A 24,315-nucleotide genomic window follows, 5' to 3' on the forward strand; every position below is an offset into this window, starting at 1 on the left:
CTACTCTCCGATATAACTACGACTCAAAATATTTTCTAGACTCGACTCGACCAAATACGATCACACAAAGGCTCCTATGGTCATAAGGCTCTGATTACCAACTTGTAACGACCAAGATGCGGTCCTTTCCGGTCTGGGGTCGAGGCCCCCGAATAGGAAAGAAGCGCATCTAGGCGTTTCGCAAGCAAGTAACATAGCACAAAATAATAATACAAGTAGACAATTCGGGATTCAACTGTCTTGTTATTAATAACTCAGAGTACAGCACAGATACAATCAAGGTAGTTCCGCTACGGACTACAAAACATGGAAAATGCTATGCTACCCTGCTGCAGGCCCACGATCTCAATCACGGCTCAGTCCTCTGGATAGTTCACGTAAAGGCGGTCTGTCTCCTCGTCGTACTGCCACGCCAGCTGGGTGCCGCCGGGATCATCTGTCTCTAGGATACCTGTACCTGCTGGGAGTCTCGGAGGAATCCGTGAGCCACGGGGACTCAGCAATCTAAGACCCTGGTGCCAGAACTAGTCATGTTATTGGGTAAGGAAGGGATGAGGTGTATCAGGCTGCTGCATCCTATGATTGAATAAGTGGCTAACTTACACAAAAGAGAAGTGAAGGTGGTCTACGCTAATGGTCGGGATTACTTGATCAGTATGTGATCCTGAACACCTACCTACGGCATTCATAACCCCACCGTGTTCCCGATTGAAGTGAGATCTTCGAAGGGACAGTCACGGTTACGCACACAGTTGGCAGTTTTATTAGGTTATGTTTAAGTTCTCTAATACCGGATGTTAACAAAATATTACAAGTTGCCACATAACCGCGGCCACGGCTTTCCGAAAGATTAAACCCTGCAGGGGTGCTCCAACTAGTCCATCACAAACGAACACAGGCCGCAAAGGCATCCTCTATCACGAATCTCGTGATCTCGTCGGATTCCTTAGACGAAAACCTCAACTCTGGGTGAAACCAAAGCTTCACTGGGATTCCTATACGCAAGATATACCGCTAAGGTAAGATAAGGCTAGCAGGACCTCCCGACGTGTCGACGACCCCGATAAGAGCCACGTATCTCAGTCACAGGACACGCCGGATGGAACTAGCTACAGGTACCAAACCTCAAGTTTCCTTGTGGTGGCCCCGCAGGCAGACCAGTTTGGACCAACACTCATGAGGAGCACTGGCCCGGGTTGTTGATTAAGAAACCTCGGGGTAGCTACTCCCTATGCAGATTATTATTAAGTGATTGGCAAATTAACACCAAAGTTCGGTCCTGCCGGACAAGCCTTAACACTACGCAATTTATCAAGGGGGTCCCCGTAACAACCCCGAACGTGTTAGGAGCGATCGTTATGGAATCAAACACCGGTAACCGGTAACTAAGGCGGCAATAACGGAACAAAGCACCCGGCAAAAGGCTAGGCCTCCCGTCATTTACCAAGTATATAGGTGCATTAAATAAATAACATAATTTAAATACAATGATATCAAGCTCATGTCATCACATGAGTTAAAACACCTGCAACTAACAATGCTAACATTAGTAGCTGAGCAGCCTACTTAGCCACACAAGTTTGCTAGGAAGTGGAACGGTGTATGGGCTCATGGCATATGAAGAGGCAATTTAATTTCAGTGGTAGGCAGCGAGCAATATGACATGGAAACGAAACTAACATAACAAGTCTAGAGATGGAATCAAGGTCATATCATCTTGCCTGTGATATCCTCAGCTTGGAATTGTTCTGGATCGTTCTGGACGTACTCTCCTGACTCCACGTATTCGTTCTCCACTCCCGGTGCTACACAACATAAGAATAACAGCCAATGAACAGCAGCACCACAAGATGCAACAATCACATGATGCATGAGATGAAAGTTGAGCATGCACCACTATTTCTATCACTAGCACAAGCAAAATAAACTACAGCAAGTTTCTGGACAGAACTTTGCACTAAGCTATTTTGACATGCATGATAATAACATGAACAGACGCGGCTCGTAAAAACGGTGCAAAACCATATAAAGAACATTGCAAACGGAGCAACGGATCAACGGGAATCAACGAAACAAGATATGAAGCTCTACATGAAAGATTCAACACCACACACACAATTGGCACAAATCTGGTATTCCCAGGTAGCCAAGACATGTAATAACCCATCATGAATGAAATGGAGCAAGGTAGAACACCACAACATCAATTAAGCACATGCTTTGAACAAAATGGCAAAACTACATAATCTGCCATAATCTGCATCTTAGCAGTTTGGGAGCAACATGCAACATAGCTACAGGTCTTCAAACATGACAAATTATATATGTGGCTGTTGCCAACCAAGAACACTACAAGCACCAGAAAGAATCACAGAAAAAGTAATTAAACTCTAGAAGTTACAAGGCCACAAACTTTCCCAAAACCATCAGATCTCAGGGACTTAGTGAAAATTCCTGCACCTGAATTTCTCTTTCGGTTCTGAAGCTTTTTGACAGCAATCAAAACACAACCTACTGGGCTCCAAATGACTTGAAAATTGACAGGGAACTTCAAAAACATATCAGGTTCAAAATACTAGCACTGAACTAAGGCCAGTTCTCAACAGAATGACCAACACATCCTCATCTACAGGGGAAGAAAATGTTTCCAGAATCCCAGACTTTGTGAAATTTTCAGAGTTCAATAATCTGGAATTTTTCAGCCACATGCCCACTTTGTCTAGGCATAGATTGCACACACATGACACCAAGAGGTATTTGACACCACTATGGTGTAAAGCAAAAACCCCTTCTATTAACACACAAAAAACCATGCCCTTGGGCTGCACCTATACCATGGAATCAAGGACCAAACTTTCAACAAAACTGCAAATGCAACTCCATAAAGTATTCTTCTAAGATGACAACTACATAGGTTGAGTTTCATGTGCACAATGACAAAGTGACATGGGGGTTTGAACCCCATGTTTGTGTCATGCAGATCAACAACACCAACACATCTACCAAACTATCCCCACACACAACCACCATGCCCTCTCACATATAGACATGTGAAGGTGCATAGTTTTTGCAAAGGTGGAGAAGTTCCACACACAAACATATACTCCACATCATCCACAAGCACATATTTCTCTAGATAAAGCACCTACCTACACATGTTTTGATTGCAATAAACACTAGAATATGCTCACACACACATATATATGTGGTGAGGGAGGGTACCCCTACACTCACACAAACTTGCACAAGGCCACCATCATGAGGACAACTAGCACCCACATGCTCTAGCCTAGCAAGGCACACAAGTAAACTCACAAGTAAACACACTCTTGCATGCAACACTACCCTACACATGCCCATGAATCCACAAGCTCAACCTCAAGTTGGGTGACTGGAGCAAAAGGAACAGAATCCACAAGCTTTGATAGTAGAAAAAATACTGCCTCCAATCTACCTAGTGCTCACAGCACACTTACATGCCCAGGAACATGGAAGATACACACAACAAAAAGAATAAAAATGGGGGAAGGGGATTCGAACTCTGCACCTTCCCCTAGTAAATAGCAACTTCACACCACTCTGCTAAGGACAAGGTACTCGACAGAACACGGGATTCATACAAGACAACATGCCCTGCTGCGGCAATCTCAGCACCGAATAAATTCAACATAACAAAAGGAGGCCTCCCCTGGGATCGAACCCAGGACCTCTCGAGTAAAACCGCAAGACACCAACCACTGCGCTAGAGCAACGACGACTGACAGAGGGGGAAAACCGAAACAGGTAAGCTAACGCTCCGAACTGACTTGCAATGCCCTGCGCGAAAACTGCTGCTCGCCAGCGACAGAGAAGACCCGTGGCTCCCTGCTGCGACACTGAGGCGCCTCAACTCCTACTCGATCTGCTGCTGATCTACTGCTACGCTGGGAAGACCCCTGCTACGAACACACACACACACAGCATCGCCCAGCTACTCACCTGCTACCGCTTCGTGACAGAGAAGAACGCGCACCACCACGGCGGATCCAAGACGGAGCCGAGGAGGAAGAAGGACGGGGAGGTGATCTTCTCACCTTGGGAACGGAAGGAGGAGCCGATCGGAGGAGGAGGAAGACCGGAGAGGAAGAAGGTCCGACGTCGAACGAGACGGAGCTTGGTGTCGAACCGAAGGAGAGGTGGAAGAATACCGCGGCCGAGCCCTAGACGAGCTCGGTCCCGACGTTGTGGTCGGTCCCCGGGGCCCCTAGCGCCGGGAATGGATCGCGGGGATCCATCCCGAGCTTCCGGGCATGACGACGGCGGCGAACGGAGATGGAGACGTAGCAGACGCCGGCGAGGTGTTGTTGCCTTCCTTGTTGTTCCTTCTACAGAAGCTACTTGGGGATGAAGGGAGAGATGGAGATGGGGATGGGAGAGGTGTCGCCGGCGGCTGAGGGAGGAAGAGGAACCCTAGGCAATTGGCACGGACGCCAACGCGTTTTAAAGGGGTGTCCTCGACGTTGCTGCTCACGGCGTCAACTTTCCTCCGTCTCTCGGCCTGACGGAAAGGAGACGCGCGGGGGAGGAGAGACGGCGTCAGGGAAAAAGAAAGGAGGGGGTCTCGCCTGGGCTGTCGCTGGACAGGGGGAACATGGGCCACACCGAAGGGAGGAGGCCCATGCTGCGCTAGGGGGAGAGAAGTAAAACGCTCGGGGTGGGGTCTATTTAGAAAAATACACACGAAGGGAAAAAATAACACAAGATAAAACTACTAGGATAAATTCAAAAGGAAATACCCCCTGGTCATATAAAAATATAACCTAATTAAGTTAAATAAGATCAAGATTTTTAGGAGCAAATAATATTTTACAAAACAGCATTAGTTTGATCTGTTTTGTAATTTTATATGCACCTATAAACACCCATTCAAAACCAGCAACTCACATCTCTCATCCACCACAATTTTAGCTAATACATGGGCATTATTTTAAAAGGGAAAGGAAGAGGTGAAATTTACATAGGGGAAAATAGAGAGGGGGAGAAGGTGGTTGGTTTTGAAAAAAAATAAGCACTTGCTAACACATGCTACACTCCACACAAGTGACACGTCACATGATCACATGAAATATAACACCACAATACTCACTCCTAGTAAGAACATATGCAAACATGACCATGACATGCAATCATAAGGTATGGCAAGGAATGATATGTTATGCAAGCATGCAAGGGAAGCAAGTAATAAGGGACACACATGAAATCATGGCTCAAAATGACAACATCAGAATCTCTGACAAGGTGGTCCCACATGAAGTAGGTCCAAAAAGGGTAGGTTCTACACTTGGGGCATTACATGGAAGTAGTCCTTGTGGACAAAGCGATGGTCATGTCCATAGTGGCGTCCGAGTGTGGGTAGTGCCCACACTCGTGACCATTTGCAATTAGGGAAAGTGGGTTCTGTGGTAAGCCCCAGAGCATGGACGCTGTCCTAACTCGGGGTAGGTTTGGACTTAGGCTAAAACAGGTTCGCAGCTAAGGGATTATTTTCCTATTCATCTTGGTAACCTAGTATAGATCATGTCGTCACTTGGAATCATTTGAACTTAGGCGAAAGCGGGTTCGCTGCTAAAGCCCTCGGCATGGAGGTTGTCCTCACTCGGCAAGGATGCTCGGGGTCGGTTTTATCTTAGGCAAATTATGATTTGCAACCAAGACATGGAAGTAGTCCTAGTGGACCAAGTCATGGTCCTGTCCATCGTGATGTCCATGCGTGGGTAGTGCCCAAACTCGGAAGCGTTTGCACTTAGGCGAAAGCACGTTCGCTACTAGGCTCCCGAGCATCGAAGTTGTCCTCACTGGTGGAAGGTTTTGACTTAGGCATAAACAGGTTCGTAGCTAAGGCGCGGTTGTCATGTTCATCTTGGCAGTTGAGTGAAGATCATGTCCTCATTCGGAACCGTTTGAACTTAGGCGAAAGCAGGTCCGCTACTAAGCCCTCGAACATGGAGGTTGTCCTCATATGGGGTCTGTTTTGTCTTAGGCGAATTTTGTTTCGAAACCAAGACATGAAAGTAGTCCTTTTGGACCGAGCGATGGTCCTGTCTAGTGTGTCGTCCAAGTGCGGGTAGTCCCTACACTCGAAACCTTTTGCACTTAGGCAAAAGTGGGTTCGCTGCAAGGCCCGTGAGCATGGAAGCTGTCCTCACTAGGGGCAGGTTTGGATTTAGTCGAAAAGAAGTTTGTGGCTAACGGACGATTGTCCTGTTCATCTTGGCAGCCGAGTAAATATCATGTCCTCACTTGGAACCATTTGAAGTTAGGCGAAAGCAGGTTCGCTGCTAAGCCCCCGAGCGTGGAGGTTGTCGTCACTCGGGGAAGGTTTGCACTTAGGCGGAAACAGGTTCACAACTAAGGGACGATTGTCCTGTTCATCTTAGTAGCCGAGTGAAGATCATCTCCTAACTTGGAACCATTTGAACTTAGGAGAAAGCGGGTTCGGTGCTAAGCCCCCGAGAGTGGAGGCTGTCATTGATCGGGTCACTTTTTTCTTAGGCAAATCATGATTCGCAACCAAGAGATGGATGTAGTCCTTGTGGACTAAGCAACGGTCCTGTCCATCATGGCGTCCGAGTGTGGGTAGTTCCCACACACGGAAACGTCTGCACTTAGGCAAAAGAGGGTTTGCTTCTAAGCCCCCGAGCATGGAGGTTGTCCTCGCTCGGGGCATGTTTGGACTTAGGCAAAAATAGGTTCGCAGCTAAGGGATGATTGTCCTGCTCATCTTCGCAGCCAAGTGAATATCATGTCCTCAGTTGGAACCGTTTGAACTTAGGCAAACACGGGTTTGCTGCTAAGCCCCTGAGCATGGAGGTTGTCCTCTCTCGGGGTCGGTTTGATCTTAGAAGAAGCATGATTTACAACCAAGACGTTGAGGTAGTAATTGTGGACTAAGCGATGGTCTTGTCCATCATGGTGTCCGAGTGTGTGTAGTGCCCGCACTAAGAATCATTTGCACTTAGGCCAAAGCGGGTACACTCCTAAGCCCCCAAGTGTCGAGGTTGTCCTCACTTGCGGCATATTTTTGAGGGAGATATTTCATCGGAGTGACAAGTTTGACAAAAAAGGTGAATAAAAGAATCCCTTTATTCATCAAATTACTTAGAGTTGTTACAGGAACAAAGATAGATGTTCTATCTATGGAACTTGCAGAGCAGGTACGCATTCGAGGTTCTTGGTTTTTCCATCCCCTCTTGCAAGTTGTAAAGACGATAAGCTCCATTGTGATGGACCTTGGGTGTTGCAAAGGGACCTTGCCACGGAGGTGCCAGCTTATGAGGCTTTTGCTGGTCCAGTCGAATGACCAAGTCACCATCGTGGAAGGCTCGCCCTCTCACTTGTTTATCACGGTACCGCCTCAGGTCTTGCTGATATAGTGTTGACCGAATGAGGGCTAGTTCTCTCTCTTCTTCCACTAGATCCAAATTGTCTTCTCGGCTTGTGCTTCATTGTAGGTCACTTGGTTGAACAACTTTAGATCCACTCACCATGAAGAAAGGGGTATGCGTGGTGCAACGATTTAGAGTCGTCCAAATACCCCACAAGACGAATGACATTTCTTATACCCATGTGCGTGCAGCGTACTTGAGATCTCTCATTAGTCGGGGCGACAATCCTTGTAGTATCATACCGTTCGCTCGATGTGCGTGTCCATTCGACTACGGGCGAGCTACAGAGGCATAATTGACCCGAGTTCCCTAGGAAGGGAAGAACTCGTGGAACTCGTCCTAGTCAAAATTGGATCCATTATCGGTGATGATATCATGAGGAACTCCGAATCTGAACATAATTTGTCCTATGAAGCTCATGGCAGTCGCTGAATCCGGGCTTTTGATGGGCTTCACCTCGACCCACTTGGTAAACATATCCACCGCTACTAGCAGGTGGGCGAATCCACTCGACTCGGTCCGTAAAGGGCGAACAACCATGTGAGCGGAATAGTCCTTAACGCGGATGCAGGCTTGTATGACATATTTTTGTAAAATTAGCATCCGACACATAGCTCGACTAGGTCTCCTGCTGCCTCACTGGCTCGGGGCCAATAAAACCCCTCTCGGAAGGCCTTGGCCATAATAGTATGAGAGGACGTGTGATGGTCGTAGGTCCCCGAGTGAATCTCGTGCAAGATTTGCAGTCCTTCCTCTCGGCAAATACACTTATGACTTACTCCTGTAACACTTTCCTTGTATAATTTGTCTCCCAAAACTTCTAAAGCTTTAGACCGCCAAATGATTAAGAGGACTTCTTCCTCGTCGTTAGGGTGTTCTTGTCAGAGAAAGTAAGTCAGATAAGGCTGAGTCCATTCAGGCGTGACAACCAGCATCTCATGGACGAGGTCGACCATGACTGGCACGTCATTTTCAGTCGGATTTGAAGGACCGACTACCTATGGGGGCTCCTTTGTAAAAGGTTCTTGTTTAAGTGAGGGCACGCGTAAATGTTCAAGGGACACGCCTTTTGGAACGACTATCTGAGTGGAACCGATTTTGGCGAAGTCGTCAACCGCCTGATTGTTGGCTCGAGGCACATGTTGCAATTCTAACCCTTCAAAATTCTTCTCTAGTTTCCTGAGTGCATTGCAGTAAACTGTCATGGTCGGGCTCCGAAATGTCCCATTCCTTCATCACCTATTTGACGACAAGATCCGAGTTGTTGTAGACCAGCAAACATCAAATACTGAGTGAGAAGGCCATACAGGTCCCGTATAGGAGGGCCTCGTACTCGACCTCATTGTTAGATGAGTCGAAGTGGAGTTGGAGCACATAGTTTAGTCGGTCTCCCTGGGGCAAACGAGAACTAGTCTAGGCCCTGATCCATGGAGCATCTTGGATCCATCGAAGACCATAGTACAATGCTTGGGGACACTAGGAGCCGGCTGCTCTTGTTCTATACATTCAGCTATGAAGTCCACCAGGGTCTGAGACTTGATCGCTTTTTTGACTTCAAACTTGATCTCCAGCGGGAGGAGTTCAATCGCTTGTTTAGCCACTCGACTAGTGGTGTCTATGTTGTGCAGAATTTCCAACAAGGGGCATCACTAATAACTGTGACCGAGTGGTCTAGGAATTAATGGACCACCTTCTTCACGGTCAGATAGATACCATAAACCAGTTTTTGGTAGTGCAGGTACCTTTGCTCGGAGGGAGTCAAAACTTCTGAGATGTAATAGATGGGCCTTGTACCTTGTCTGCTCTGCCTACTTCCTCATGATCCATAGTGAGAATGGTGCAAAATACCTGCCTAGTGGCAGCGATGTAGAGGAGCAAGGGCCCTTGGCTGCCCAGAGCAGCTAACACATGCTAGGTGGAAAGCAAAGCCTTGATTTGGTCAAGTGCGATTTGCGCTTTGTTGGTCCACTCGAACCTGTCAGATTTTTTCATCAATCGGTCAAGAGGCAGTGCCTTTTCACCGAGTCTCGAGACGAAGCCACTTAGAGCCGCGAGGCAACATGTAAGCCTCTGCACATCAAGGATGCGCTCTGGTCGTCTCATTTGGACTATTGTGTCGATTTTATCGAGATTGGCATCGATGCCTCATTCGGAAATGAGGAAACTGAGTACTTTTCCGGCTGGCACACTGAAGGTGCACTTGGCATGGTTGAGTTTGATCTTGTAGGGTCGCGGGTTCACGAAGGTTTTGTCAAGGTAATTTAGGAGGTGGGAACATTTCCTGGACTTGACCATGATGTCATCCATCTACACTTCGATGTTCTGAATGATCTGTTCCTGCAAACACTTCTAGATCATACGTTGGAAAGAAGCACCACTATTTATGAGGCTGAATGGCATGGTGATGTAGCAAAAACACCCGAATGGGGTGATGAAGGCCATTTTTATTTCATCGGGTCCATACAATCGGATCTGGTGGTACCCGGAGTACGCATCCAGGAATGACACGCGTTCACATCCAATAGTAGAGTCTACAATCTGATCTTTGTGAGGGAAAGAGAAATGTTCCTTCGGCCAGGCCTGGTTGAGGTGCTTGAAGACAATATCATTCAGAGTGAATTGTTCTTCTTGGGCATCATGGCCACGTGTGCAAGGCACTCGGAGTGGTAAACCTCGAATATGAACACGGCAGGTAGGAGCCAAGCGATCTCCTCGCCAATCGCCTTGTGCTTCTCCACGGAGGAGCGGCGAAGTGTTCCTTGATGATTTAGACCTTGGAGTCCACTCGGAGGCTATGCTCACGAGCTCCCTCGCAACACCCGACATGTCAGATGGCTTCCATGCGAAGATAACCCAGTTCTCATGGAGGAACTAGATGAGCTTGGCTTTCTATTTGTCGCCGAGTGAAGTGGAAATGTTTGTCCCGGAGGCACTCGGATCGGTAGAGTGGATGTGAACCTGTGTGGTATCACCGATCGACTGAAAGGCGGACTCAGTAGCTGGCCGCTTCGACCTAAGCAATTCGACGGTGTCAACTGCCTTCTTGTCTCCCTCAAGCTCGGCAGCAAGGATTTGTTCGTTGGCGATCTTGGAGCCCTGTTGGAGGCACTCTTTGGTGATCTTCCATTTGCTCGCCAACATGATTACGCCTTTCGGCCCTAGCATCATAAGTTTAAGATACACATTGCATGGACGGGCCATGAAACGTGCGTAGGAAATCCTACCTAGGATGGCATGATAAGCATTTCGGAAGTCAACCACCTCAAAGGTGAGTCTCTCCTTCTAGTATTTCTTTTCGCCACAAAATACGACGTTCAGGGCGATCTGACCGAGTGATTCAGCCTTTTCCCGGGGATGACGCCATGGAAATGCTTGTTGCATTTGCTCAGCTTGGACAATGGGATGTCTATGGCCTTGAGCGCGTCGACATAGACGATGTGGAGGCCTCTGCCGCCGTCCATGAGGACCCTTCGCATGTGGACTCCCTTTACCGTCGGATCGATAACAAGTGCCTGCCTCCCAGGGGTAGAAATGCAGTCTGGGCGGTCCGACTGATCGAACGTGATGGACGTATTTACCCAATCGAGGTACTTCATGAAAGTCGAACTTCCATGTTTACCTCCCGATTGATGACTTTCTATGGGCTCTTACTCTCACGTTGGTGAAGATCACGAGGACCATCTCGATGTTTGGAAGCCCGGGGGCAGTCTCCTGATTGTCCTCATTGTTCTTATCCCCACACGGTTCTCCTCCCATCTCCCGCTGGAGAAGATGATGGTCTCGATCCGTGTGCTTGGCAGGGATGATCTCCCTGTCATCATCCTTCTTGGCATGGATCGGGCCGGGTTGCCCCAAGAGGTTGCTCTTGGACTCGGTTTTGTTTTTTCCCGCCCAATCTGTGTTCTTCTTCTGTTTGGAATTGCTCTGGCCTTGCACTCACACACTAGCGTCTTCGTCCTTGCCGGATGCATCGTCCTTTCTCTTCTACTTCTTTCTTGTGTTACCTCCCGGCTGAGGGGTATCACCAGCTCGTCCTTTGCGGCTACGGAGGTGCTCTTCTTCTTTGTCGTTCGCATGCCGATTGGCGATTTCCGTGGCATGACTGAGGGATAGGTCCCCCAATCGACCAAACTTGAGAATGAGCTCCCGGTACCGAGTGCCTACCTTGAAGGAGCACATGGCTTGATGCTCGGTGACATTTTCCACGGTGTTATGCAATGTAGTCCATTGCTGGATGTACTCTCGGAGAGCCCCGTTGCTCTTCTGGGCGCAAGGCTACAACTCTGTTAAGCCACCCGGGCGCTTGTAGGTGACTTTGAATGTCTTGATGAACACTCGGACGAGGTCTCCCAAGCTATGTATGCTACTGTAGGGAAGCTGATTGAGCCACACCCTCGCCGATCCCTGTAGGATGAGGGGCAGGTGCTTCATCGCGATTAAGTCGTCGCCATCACCTATGTGGACGGCCACTCGGTAATCTTCGAGCCAATTTTCCGGCATGGACTCATCGCTGAACTTACCGATCCTCGTAGGCAACCGATAGTTGGAGGGGATCTCCGCTTCGCGGATGTGTCTGCCCAAGCACTCGAGGCCAGATACCCCCCGTCTTGCCATCGTCTCCATAACCCCTGTGCCGATTGGGGCTTGGCCTGCGATCATAGGGTCGGTGTTCGAGTGAACCACTCCTTGGAGGAGGTGTCGTGCTACGAACCCGATAGTCGTGCCTCCGATCCCCGAGCGGGTCTCTAAGAGGAGGAAGAGATCTTTGGTGTCTTCCGGGTGAGGGCTATGAGCCAACTACACCGCATCCGCTTGGATGGAACTGTTGTGGATACGATACCACGATTGCAATACCGCGGAGTTCTGCTGCAAGGTAGTCTTCAACAGAGCTTGGATCTGCCGAATGCCTTCCTCGGCTGCAGAATCACTCAAATGAATGGCATCAGCGATCCGAGTTGCCACGGCCTTGTTTTGCAAACGTGCCTGCATCACCTTGATGTTACGCTAGTGGTCATTCAGAAACAACTGCCGGCGGTTGCGACTTGAACTTTGTTGGTCCATTACGGCTCGGGCGTTGAGTGAGTGCTCAAGCCGCTCGAGTCGCTCGCACTTGGCCAGAGTGGTCTGGCGAGCGTTCTCCCATGCTATTTCCTCCAAGGTGTTCCTCGTGGTGGGCGTACAAAGAGCTTGATCGCTCCTCCGCCCAAGTTCCTCCCACTCCTGCTCCCTTATTGACCGTTGAACATGATGGCTGTCGTCACCGTGACGATGCTCACCGCCGTCGTGTCCATGAGAGTTCTCCGTGGCAAAACCAGGGGCTCCTCCCCTGGCTGTGTAGGACATCTAGATCTCCGTTGCATCTCGACTAGTTTCCAGTCAGAATCGTCGAACGATCCGTCGCCCGATGAAGGGAAAAGGTTGGCGGTGGCTCATCCGAATCAAGCATAGCCACCTGCCACAATTTGGCATGATGGGCCATCTCATGTTTGATCTTCCGATGCAGTCGTGAGTGCTTGTGATGAACCGCAGCACAACATTGGGGCACGGAGTGATACGGTACCGAAGGTTGTCGGATCACAACCCCCGTGCGAGCCACGCTAAAGTGCGACGTTGTCACACCCTGTTTTTGCTATCACCTGTCTGTGTTGTAAAATTCTAAGCTTGTTAAAACTTTTTCAAAACTAATGTTGTGAGTGCCATGATTGACATTGTATGCTTGTATGCTTGATCATGTGAGGTTTTAAAACCCTAAATTCCTTTGGTATTTCACTGATTTCCAAAAACCTTTGGTAACCAAAGTAAAACCACCTTGAATTGCACTACATGTCCTTGATAGCAAGCAGTGCTACTACTCATATTTGGTAATCTGATTTTTACCTATCTTTATATTTCAAAACCACAAAAATAATTATTTTTGTGAGTATTTTCCTAATTAAATAACCTGTCCATTTCTAAGGTCAAAATTGGTATTCCAACATGGAAAAGTACTTTTCTGCTTTGGAAAAATCTGATTAAATTTAGAGATGATCAGAAGGACATATATTTTCCATACATAAGATTTTAAACCCCATTTTATATTATATTTATTGATTAAAACTATCAAAGCTATTTATGTCTGTTTTGGCATTTTGAAATATTTCCAAAGGAAATATTCTCAATAAATTCCTAGAATATTCTAGTGATGTCCCTAAGCCTTGTTTGGTGTCCACATAAAGTTTCACCTTGATCAAAGGTGGATAAGGACACCAAATAACGCAAAAACCCTGTCTGTCCAGAATCAAGTTAGAGCAACTCTATATAGCAAAGTTTGTCCAATGAAGCTAAAACTTTGCAGGAGCGTCTAATATCTCAAATGAGGGTTCTACAGCAAAAATGGGATTTGTGGGACTTAGTTTGCCCACACTCCCTTTGGAAGGAAGAGATCTGGTCATATTGGAGTGATTTAAAGTTTACAAAGGTAAACTTGTCCTTTGGAGCTCAAATTTGGTGGAACTCCATGGTTTACCCCCAAAACCAAACCTGTTAAGTCTCAGCACCAGTGGTGGGGTGCAACACCGTGATCCCACTGTCGAACACCTTCTGGCAGATAGGAAAAAGCCACTTTAGCCACAGCTAAACCAAACTCCTTTGCTTCAAACTCTTAGATTAAGTAGCCAACACCTGTATCTAACCCTAGTCAACTGCCCCTTCACTGGTTCAAAGTGGAAAGGACAAAAACCCCAATTTAGACCTCGTTTCATGACCGACAGGACCAGTATTTCTTGCCTCCTTTGACCAGCCGCAGCTCCCACTAAAACCAAACGGCTAGCCACACCCCCAGCAAGTGCCAGGACATGCTAGACACGTCCAAAGTACCCCAGAGCGCACCAGCATGCCGTGGCATGCCAAAACTACTCTCTGGGCGTGCTACAGGGAGTGACCAAGGTGGGGGCGACGCCCTCGACCAGTTCCAGCACCCCCGAGATGTCCAACCTCCACCCCGACAGCCCCTCTGCATCGGTCAAGCCTCAGGGCCCCTCCTCTCTCGCGTTAGAGCTCGCGCAACGCGTGCCCGCGCGCTCCAGAATCGGCCAAGCTTGCACGGCCACGAATGCTCGCCTTCTCTCTCCCTCTCTCTGCTGCAGATGGTTCGGGCAGTCCAATACCACGTCCTGAGACCGTGGTTTCAACCCCCGACCTGTCTCTGCACCCCCATGCATGCCACCGTGAGTCACCGGCGCTCCTGACTCTGCTCACCGTCGCGGGCCTATAAATAGCCCTCCCCCTCACTCCAGCACCCTTCAGATAGCTTTGTCGCATCCACTAACACCTCCCTAGCCACCCAGCAAATCAGCAGAGCCCCGGTGCTCGAGATTGACCGAGGCCCCTCCGCCTCGGAGCTCCGGTCGATCTCCGGCTACACGACGGCTCCTGTGCCCCTTAACCCACGAAACTGAACCCCTTGACCCCAGGAAGCTTTCCCCCAACTCGCCCGAGCTTTTCCGTGTCTCTAGCCACCCCCTCGACCACTTCCCGAAACCCCTCCGCCACGGCCTCCTCGTCGCCGGCGCACCCCTGCCTCCCCATCGTTGCTTCGACCACCAGCAAGTAGGCGATGGTCAGGCGGACCGATTCCCGTGTTCATTAGAGCTTGAGCACGTCAGCAACCTCGTCGGCGTCCTCCTCCTCCTCTCTGGCTGGAGGTAGGAGACGACCCCGAAAGGTGTGCCCCACATGTCGGTGGCCCAGCCTCCTCCCCGCGCTGGCCTCGGCCACTGACCGTAGGGCCCCGCGCGTCAGGTTCAAACCTGACGGCGTCCGCGCCTAGGCAGGCCGTCGGCTGGCCATGGGCCAGCCCAGCTCTGGGCCGAGCCAGGCCAGGAGGTGGCCTATTTTTATTTTTATTTTCGACCCTGATTTCTAAGATTTTTATAAAAACATTTAACCAGTGTAAAAATATAATTCTTCCACTGTTATTTTTCTAAAAATGTGTAGTATTTAATGATATGCTTAGATGAATTTTCCCAGCAACTATTCTATTTTACAATATTAAAAAGGGCTAAAATGGAATAATTTTGCTTCTGCTCGGTTGTATTAAAAAATATTCCTTCAAGGAAAATTAAGGCAACTATTTTTAAAATGATATCTTAGATTTATCAGTAACAGGGAACATTTTTAAAATGACTTTGTGGACTGTTTCTGTGTGAGCTATTCCTTATTTATAGTTTTATCGATGATAGAAAATCCGTGTAACGAGGGAATCGGAGTGGAAGACCTCAAAGACCCCGGACACTTAGCTGACCAAGGCAAGTAGCCCTTTGACCATGATTGAGCATATGTTACTTTGCATGTTATAATAGCAAGTATTCCCGTTGCATATGATCATAAGTGCCGGTAATCATTTGATATGATTTTACCGAAGGCTCCTCCAGAGCACATGCATTGAGCCTGACTCTACCCTTAGGGTCACGCTAACACCATGTTGACAAGTAAAAGTAGAAGTAGTTCTATCATGAGCATGATGTTGTCATAAAGCAAGAGTTTGTGAACATCCCGTCGGGTGCCACTAATGCCCGAGGGTGATGATAAGTTAGGTGGTCACTTTTGGTGAAGTGATGCACCCGGTATTTGTGTGAGTAAGGTTTCGGAAATGGGATTAGATTTATGATGTGTCGTTCGTCCCAACCTTACCAGTATGACCACGTTACCCCTTATGGGACGGGGCTATGCTAATTACTCTGGTCGGTCCTAGCAAAGAGCCACATTACTAGTGGCGAGAGTGATGTGTGGTCACTCTCGTGATGGGGTCGTGCCGGGTAGGACGACTATGCCATTTTTATGAGTTTTAGTCACACCATTGGTCCCCGCATGGTTGGTATTGTCCAGAATTGGTGCTCGTAAGATGTACAACATGTGGGTTGGGTACCAATCGAGTGGACCTCTTTGTCTAGTATCGTCACGGGAAAGGCATTGATCGGGTACTTACCTCGGGTATGTCATTGCCGCGAGTCGTGGATGACATGGATGTTTCCCGGATCGCGTGGGTCAAGCATACTACCTCTGCAGAGTATAAACTATTCGAATAGCCGTGTCCACGGTCAAGGACAGTTGGGTAATCCTCCTTAAACTACGTCTTGATATTTCCGCATAAACCAAGTGTGCATGAGTTGTGTGTGGTGATAAGAAAAGTGCTGCTATGATAGCAATGCTATGACCAAGTTTGGTGACTTGGCATATAGGGTGAACTCGGATGGTTCAGCCCTCAACAGATATGTTGATATCTGTAACCTGTTCTTCAAGAGTAGTTCTTTAACTTGAGGCATATTCGTGATCATTCCACCCCGATGAGTTATACTAGAAATGCATGATATTGTTATCCTTCAATTTCATTGTTCATATCATGGGCTGTTTGCGAGTACATTCAAAGTACTCATTGGCTTGCCACTGGTTATGTTATTGACCAGACATGGAAGGACCGGAGTTTGGAGATGAGTATGTCTTCGGTGACACCCCTGCGAACAAGGACGCTTCCGAGTCAGAATGCCTGTCGGTGTAGGCTTGATGGCATGGGCACCCACTTAGCTCCTTTGTTTTCCGCTATTAGTATACTCGTGTGATTTGGCCTTAGGCCCTGTCTTGTGAAATTGACCCTTCGGTCACGTGTTGTAATAATAATCGGTACTCGGATGTAAGACTCTTTATTCAGTATCTGTGTTCGGTGAGCATTGATCTCTGGGATCACTGACCACGGCGATTCTTGACTAGTAAGTCGGGGTCCCCACAGACGTACCTCGAGCAAGAAGGGCTTCGGTGTCTAGTGGCGCATCCTACAACCGTGTTGAGTCATTGACGACGAAGTTGAGGGAACCGAGGAGGATCTCTCCGCAAAGTGTCATCATGATGGCAAAAAGGATGGAAACTCCAACTGTGCCTGATTTTCTAAATGCACAACCCCACGGTGGACACCAACTATCATGGGAATGATCTTGACAATAGTACTAGGTGTACAAATGAGGGGAGAAGCCTAGCTACGTCACAGTGGATACACTCGGATGGACGATTTCGGGCCCCACTCGGGAATGGTAATGTCCCTACATCTTGAACCCGAAGGCTAGTGTTTGCTTATGGGGAGTGTGAGATTACAGAATGCACAACCCTTGTACAAGAACTTGGGTGTGGCCTATATAGAGTGCTCCATGATTGTTCGGGCACCATTACAGGGGTGAGTTAATGATAATTACTAAAGAAGTTACTAGTAACACCATCTCTAACTCTGGCGTTATTGGTAACGCTCGTCTTCACTACACTTCATGTGATAGTTTTAGTTTGTGGCCGTTGGCATATGATTGTGTTATTTTGTTGCTTTATTTTCTACATGTCAAGTATACATTCCTATGACCATGAGATCATGTAACTCATTGACACCGGAGGAATGCCTTGTGTGTATCAAATGTCGCAATGTTATTGGATGACTATAAAGGTGCTCTACAGGTATCTCCAAAGGTGTTCGTTGAGTTAGCATGGATCAAGACTGGGATTTATCACTCTGTGTGACGGAGAGGTATCTCGGGGCCCACTCGGTAATAAAACATCACAAACAAGCCTTGCAAGCAATGTGACTAAAGAGATAGCCACGGGATCTTGTATTACGGAACGAGTAAAAAGACTTGTCGATAACGAGATTTAAATAGGTATGGCTATACCAACGATGGAACTCTGGCAAGTAACATGCCGAAGGACAAAGGGAATGACATACGGGATTCCGTGAATCCTTGACATAGAGGTTAAACCGATAAGATCATCGTAGATTATGTAGGATCCAATATGGATGTCCAGGTCCCACTATTGGATATTGACCGGAGAGTGTATCGGTCATGTCTACATAGTTCTCGAACCCACAGGGTCTGCACACTTAAGGTTCGGTGACGTTTCGATATAGTTGAGCTACATGTGTTGGTGACCGAAGGTTTTTCGGAGTCCCAGATGATACCGTAGACGTCACGAGAAGCTCCGGAATGGTCCGGAGGTAAAGAATGATATATAGAAAGTCCTACTTTGGTCACCGGAAAAAGTATTGGGTGATCAGTAGTGTATTGGGAGTGCCGGGAGGGTGTCGGGGCCACCAGGAGGGGTGTGACGACCCAAGATCCTTATGGGCTGTGAGAGGAGGTAGACCATCCCCTGGTGGGCAGGCCTAAGCCTCTCTCAAAGTCCCATGCGTCTAGGATAGGAGACAAAAGGCGAAAGTCCTTTAAAAGGAAGGGAAGGAGGAGTCCTCCCAAAGTAGTCCACCTGCCTTGTGGGAAGCTGGACTCTTCCTTAGGGTTCGGCCGACCACTTCTCCTTGGAGTAGGGGCCCAGGCTTCCTCCTCTCATTTCCTCCTATATATACTAGAGGTTTTTGAGGGTTTTTGAGACACAACGATCAGCCACGTGTTGCCCTCTCTCTAGATCTGTTTCTCCTCTAATCTAGTTTCAACGGTGCTTAGGCCAAGCGCTGCTGGAATAGCTCCACCACCATCTCCGTCACGCCGTCGCGCTGCCGGAGAACGTATCTACCTCTCTGCCCCCTCGTGCTAGGTTAAGAAGGCGGAGAGCGTCATCGAGTTGTACGTGTGCTGAACGCGGAGGTGTCATCCGTTTGGCGCTAGATCAGGACGGATCACGGGATGGCTGCGATTTGAATCGCGAAGACGTTCCACTACATGAACCGCGTTTCTTAATGCTTCATGCTTAGCGATCTACAAGGGTATGTGGATCCGATCTCCCCTCTCATAGATGATCATCACCATGATAGGTCTTTCGTGTGCGTAGGAATTTTTTTGTTTCCCATGTATCGTCCCTCGACAATGGCATCATGAGCTAGGTTCATGTGTAGATGACATCTCGAGTAGTACACAAAAGAGTTTGTGGGCGTTGATGTTCAATTTGTTGCCCTCCTTAGTCATTTCTTGATTCCGCGATATTCTTGGATTGAAGTAGCCCGAACCAACTTTACTGTTACGCTTACGAGAGACCAGTTTCATCGACTCACATGCAACTTTAGTGTCTGTTTGGTGTCTGTTTCTTCACCTTTAGTTCAATCGGATTTGACTGAGGCGGTCCTTGGAGAAGGTTAAATAGAAATTTGCATATCACCGTTGTGGTTTTGCGTAAGTAAGATGTGATCATACTAGATAACCATAGCAGCCACGTAAAATTTGCAACAACAAATTAGAGGACGTCTAACTTGTTTTTGCAGGGTATGCTTGTGATATGATATGGCCAATTACATGATATGATATATTGGATGTATGAGATGATCATGTTGTAGTAGTTAAATATCGACTTGCACGTGGATGCTATGACAACCGACATGAGCCATAGGGTTGTCTTTAAATTTATTTTTGAGCTTGCAGATGCTATTGCTATATCGCTAGGCAGTAGCTTTAGTAGTAACAACATAGATAGCGCGACAACCTCGATGGCAGCACGATGATTGACATCATGGTGCGGCGCCGATGAGTATGGAGATCATTCCGGTGCTTTGGTGATGGAGATCAAGAAGCACAAGTTCATGGCCATATCATGTCACTTATGATTTGCATGTGATGTTAATCCTTTTATGCACCTTATTTTGCTTAGGATGACGGTAGCATTATAAGGTCATCTCCCACTAAAATTTCAAGATAAAATTGTGTTCTCCCCGACTGTGCACCGCTACGACAGTTCGTCGTTTCGAGACACCACGTGATGATCGGGTGTGATAGACTGTCGGGAAAACGACACCTATAGGAAACTTCGAGGATCCCTTGATCGTTCGACGGGGGGAGAGATGTCATCAAGTTCGTTTACCCAGGTTCGGGCCGCTTGGCGCGTAAAAGCCTACTCCTGCTTTGTTTGTTGTATTGGGAGCTACTGTAGGGTTACTTGCTACAGTAATTAGTTGTTGATCAAAGAGTCTAAACTCCAAAAGGTCCAACCCCTAGAACTGAGCTCTGGGCCTACTTTTATTGGCAAAGGGGTCACCAACAGTGCTCTGAAGTGGGTTCACGAGTCACATAGTGAACAGGGTTCACCGCTTATCTATCTACTGCGGTGTGAGGGGTAGTAAATGCCTTGTCAGGCCCCCTCACCTGCATCAAGATGGCTTCGACACGTACCCAAGTGTAATGACACCTGGATTATGTGCTGGCGCATGAGGGGTGTGCTGGAGCGGTGGCAGGCGGCGGCACTGTGACAGGAGGGACACCTGGCGGGCAAAGGGAGCTTGCTAGCTTCGCGTCGTTGTCGGTGGCCTAACCCGTCTTCCCGGCAAGGAGGGATTGTCAGGACCTTGGACGTCTTCCCCGCTAGAAGGGCCTGCCGGGGCCTTGCAAGTCTTCCCGTAAATCAGGACTTGCCGGGGCCTTGTGTGTCTTCTCGGCAAGGAGGGCTTGTCGGGGCCTTGTAGCCTGGGTTGGTTCTTCACACCCTTGGAGGGGGGGGGTGTGACATCAGCGAGCCTGGGTTATCTTCCCGTTGGACCTTCTTTGTGTACAGCCGCCAAGGGTTCTTCTCGTGCCCGTGGACAAGTCTGGGGCACAAGAGACCGCAGTCTCTAGTGCACCGACATAAGCCCTCGGGCCTGGGCCACACACGTGCGAGAGGCGTCGTTGGGACAGGCCCAAAGTGGTGCACGGGCTTCCGTGATAGGGTGCTAGGCAGCTTGGAGCCATTGCTAATGGGCTTTCCCCCACGTCGCACATTGAGCGCGCGAGGTGGAGAGGCTTGCGCATAGTGGCCTTCCCACCTCCTGAAGCATTACTGCCACGCGTGAGGCATGCGCAGTAACGGTCAGGCAAGTGGCGATCATGGCCTTAAAGGTCGCAGTCGTGGTAGGGCCCGCACCCGCATGCGTTGGTGCAGCAGGGCGGCTCCCTGTTCACCTGTGATCAGGGGTGATTGGGCAAGAGGGCCGGCGGTTTCTGGAGTTTGGAGAGATAGCCCCCGCGCCTCGCCCTATAAATTAGGGGGGTTGCGAGGGGGTTTTGCTCATCCATCCAACTCATGAAACACTCAGCATCCCAAGCTTCTCATGCAGTATCTTCCTTATCTTCAGGTGGCGCTCGACCCTAACCATGGCTAGGGGACGAGGACGACCACCATTAGCCGCCAGAGCGTCGGGAGGATCCTGTTTGAATCATGCCACAACTTTTGAGGCCGTAGCTGTGGAGGGCGGACCGAGTGCCCGAGGTGGTGGGGGAGCGAGGGGTTGCGGTCGTCGTGGAGGCCGTGGCCGGGGAAGGCGGGATGCTACTCCAGCCCCCCGTCTTCTCCCCCAGCGCCAGCTTCTCCTTCATTGGGCGGGCAGTCAGACGGGGTGGTGCTAGAGTTCGTCGTGGAGTTGCACGACGTTCCTCAGGGCCATCTGCACCTCCCTCGCCCCTTCGCCAGGGCGATGGAGGCCGCCAAGCCTCCCGTCTTGTGGCTGCGGGCGGACTGCAGCTCCCACGGCGCTATGCAGGTGCACATGGAGTACCCGAAACACCGCTCTATTTTGCTCGGGCGGGGCTGGACAGCCTTCTCCCGCGCCCACAGTCTCGAGGATGGGCATGCCCTCCGCTTCAAGCTGGCGGAGGACGATATGCTATCCGTCAAGTTTTATGGGTGCTCAGGTGTGTGTCTCGGCTATTGCAAAGAGAGCTCGAGCGGCGCCGAATGTCCCTCCTCGAGGATAGCGACGAGGAGGACAGCGGTGGATGTGGCGCTCTTGGCGGGTCTGGATCTCGGAGTGTCAAGTCAGAGCACGACACCCCGAGGTCTAACTGACCGCCGGGCGTGCCGCGTGGGCCAGCTCACGCCTCTCCCCTGCCAGACGGTGTTACCTTGACGGAGTCGGCATTGACGCCTCGTCTTTGAAGAGGCGCAATCGCGGGCTCCGGCTTCTTCATCCCTTCCGGTCGCCCTGTCCTCAGGCCACGTTCTCCTCTGCGCAGTGTTGGTCCAGGAGGAGCCAGCCTGGGTTGCACCGGAGGCCATCCTGATTTTTGTCTTCTTGAACTTCTATCCGGCAAGCATGTCCCTCCCCAAAAGACAATATCAGAGGTTAGAGTAGTAAAAATCATCCATGTAATATGTGTGACTTTTCCTCTAACAGATGAATGAAATGTTGTTTTCCCTCTTTTCTAACCCCCTCCTTGTATGATACACCGTTTGCGTTTTTTGAAAGCTTGCTAGCGTGACTGGTCCTACCACTATTGCTTTGAGGAACGGATCCTTAGCAGTTTGTCAGAGGGTTCGTTACCGGCAAGACTCCTTGCCGCACTCAGTACAACCGTTAGATCGTCGAGTGCGGCTCGAGGCGAAATAAGGCGTTGCATAGGCGCTTGGTCTGTTGAGCAAGTTCGAAACAGTGTAAAGGCGCTATGTGGCCATTCAGGTCCTTGAACGAGTTCGAAACAGAGCCAAGGTGCACTGATCCTGACAAGGTTCCATCTGAGCGTAGGTTTCTCAAACAAAGATTGGGATTTCTAGAAAGGAAACAACCTATCTACTCGAAAACTTCATCTAGAATTTCTATCACTTATCTGTTGTGCCGCGGCACTTCGTCCTGTGACGCCTGGATCTTTTGCCGGGGCCTCAGATCCCCGGCAAGAATGATGTTACACTCTCCCGACAACGTCCCCGCCTGCAAGGTTCTTGCTGATAGTCTTTGACGATCGCATAGGAACGAGGTTGCCGGGGTATAAGTCCTTTTTCTCTTTTGCCAGGCCGTGCTGGCAGACCTCCCAGTGCATCTTCGGCGGCGATGCGATGCTTCCAAAGGGTTGAAACGTTTCCGCTAGAGTGCATGCCTAGGCTTCGGGACCTTTTGGCGTATCCTTGACGGGTATGCATCACTCCGCGGAGGTGCGTCAGTCAGAGTATGCCTCGGAGGCCTCGTCGAAGCCCCCATGTACACCCTCGATAGCAATGCACTGTCCTGGAGCGGCGCATCATCCTGATGCCATTGAACTCGGGATCTCCGCCTCCTTAGCTGCGCTTGCACAGCGGTGCGCTCGCGCACGCGTTAGGAGGCCATAACAAATTGGAGCGACCACCGCGTCATCCCACTTTAGGGAATCGTGGCGGTGCGCTCAACTTCCCAAGCTTTGGTGCAGAGCTTGCTCGAATTCGCGCGAAAGCTCTCACCAGCCTCCCCCTACCTGGCACGCCAAAGATGTCGGGGAAAACGACACCTATGGGAAACTCCGAGGAACCCTTGATCGTTTGGCGGAGGGAGGGAGGTGGCGCCAAGAGCGGAACTAGCGATCAGCACTTGCAAGGTCGTTTACCCAGGTTAGGGCCGCTTGGCGCATAAAACCCTACTGCTGCTTTGTTTGTTGTATTGGGTGCTACTGTAGGGTTACTTGTTACATTAATTAGCTGGTGATCAAAGAGTCTAAACCCCAAAATATCCAACCCCTAGAACTGAGCTTTGGGCCTCTTTTTATAGGCAAAGGGGTCACCAACAGTGCTCCGAATTGGGTTAACGAGTCACATAGTGAACATGGTTCACCGCTTATCTATCTACTACACTGTCACGGGCAGTAAATGCCTTGTCAGCCCCCTTGACCTGCATCAAGGTGGCTTCGACATGTACGCAAGTGTATTGACACCTGGGCTTTGTGCTGGCGCATGAGGGATGCGCTAGAGTGGTGGCAGTCAGCGGCACTATGACAGGAGCGACACCTGGCGGGCGAAGGGAGCCTGCTGGCCTTGCGTCCTTATCGGTGGCCTAACCCGTCTTCCCGGCAAGGAGGGCTTTGCTGGGGCCTTGGACGTCTTCCAGGTAAGGAGGGCTTGCCGGGGACTTGGACGTCTTCCCGGCAAGGAGGGCCTGCCGGGGCCTTGCGAGTCTTCCCGGCAAGGAGGGCTTGTCGTGGGCTTGTGGGTCTTCCCGGCAAGGAGG

The sequence above is a fragment of the Hordeum vulgare genome, chromosome 7H (genome assembly GCF_904849725.1).
Source record: "Hordeum vulgare subsp. vulgare chromosome 7H, MorexV3_pseudomolecules_assembly, whole genome shotgun sequence".
NCBI classification, from domain to species: domain Eukaryota; kingdom Viridiplantae; phylum Streptophyta; class Magnoliopsida; order Poales; family Poaceae; genus Hordeum; species Hordeum vulgare.